Genomic DNA, 1,286 nt, shown 5'->3' on the forward strand with positions numbered 1-1,286 from the left:
TTTTTTCCATTGAGCATTATGTCTGTGAAAATCATGGATATTGTTAAATGCAACAGCCAATCATTATTTTTTTTCCATTGATGAATAGTATTCCATTGTATGGATATACCAGAAATTGTTTATCCATTGTAAAACTGACGCACATTTGAATTATTTCAACTGTGGACTATTAAGAATAAAGTTGTTTGGCTCTTCTAGGCCAGCACTAGCCAACATACATTGGGTCTTTCACCAAGGAGAGAGCCATGTTCAGTTGGAGCACGAAGATCGTGAAGCCCAATGGTGAGAAGATGGACGACTTCAGGACATCTCCAAGGCCTTCCTTGAGCTGCAGATGAACTCGGGCCTGAAGGCCCAGCTGCCAGAGATGAATATAACAGCAGCCAAAGAAATTGAAGTTTGTCAAAAAGCTATTTTAATCTTTGTTCTCATTCCTCAACTGAAACCTCTCCAGAAAATCAAAGCCCAACTAGTATGTGAATTGGAGAAAAAGTTCAGTGGGAAACACGTTGTCTTTATTGCTCAGAGGAGAAATCTGCCTAAGCCAATTCTGCCTAAGCCAACTTGGAAAAGCTGTACAAAAATAAGCAAAAGCATCCCAGGAGCCACACTCTGACAACTATGTATATGCAATCCTGGAAGAGCTGGTTTTCACAAGTGAAATTGTGGGCAAGAGAATCCGCATGAAACTGATGGCAGGCAGCTCAGATGGGTCCATTTGGACAAAACACAACAGAACAATGTGCAGCACAAGGTCGAAACTTTTTCTGGTGTCTGAAGGAAGCTCATGGGCAAGGATGTTAATTTTGAATTCCTGGAGTTTCAGTTGTAAACAAAAAATGACTAAATAAAATATCACTCAAAATAAAAAGAAAGTTGTTTGAATTTTTTTACACATGTCTTTTTGTTGAAATAAGGACATAATTGTTGGGCATAACTCTCTTAATGGTATTTTAATTAAGGAAATTTTGTACAACCTAAGTGTCCAAAAATAGAGATTAGGCTCAGTAAATTATGATACAGTCATATGAGATAATATGCTGTAGCCATTTTCTTTCAGATTTTTAATGACTATATACAATATGGTTTCAATTATGTCCCCAAATTATGCAAAAATGTCTCAGTAGGTATGCAGATTATGTATATTTGTATGTGGTGTGTGTGTGTGTGTGTGTATAAACAGGAAAGAACTATAGCAGAAGGCTAACAATGATCATCTGTAGGTGACAGAAATATGTCTAATTCTAATTTTCCTTTTTCATAATTTTTCATATTTTCTACAGTGA

General features: G+C 36.5%; 1 pseudogene; it reads left to right on the forward strand.

Moving 5' to 3' along the window:
• The first annotated feature begins 245 nt into the window (after window positions 1–245).
• Window positions 246–832, forward strand: LOC108383463 (small ribosomal subunit protein eS7-like; annotated as a pseudogene).
• The last annotated feature ends 454 nt before the right edge of the window (window positions 833–1,286 follow it).

This window comes from Manis javanica, chromosome 5 (assembly GCF_040802235.1).
Source record: "Manis javanica isolate MJ-LG chromosome 5, MJ_LKY, whole genome shotgun sequence".
NCBI classification, from domain to species: domain Eukaryota; kingdom Metazoa; phylum Chordata; class Mammalia; order Pholidota; family Manidae; genus Manis; species Manis javanica.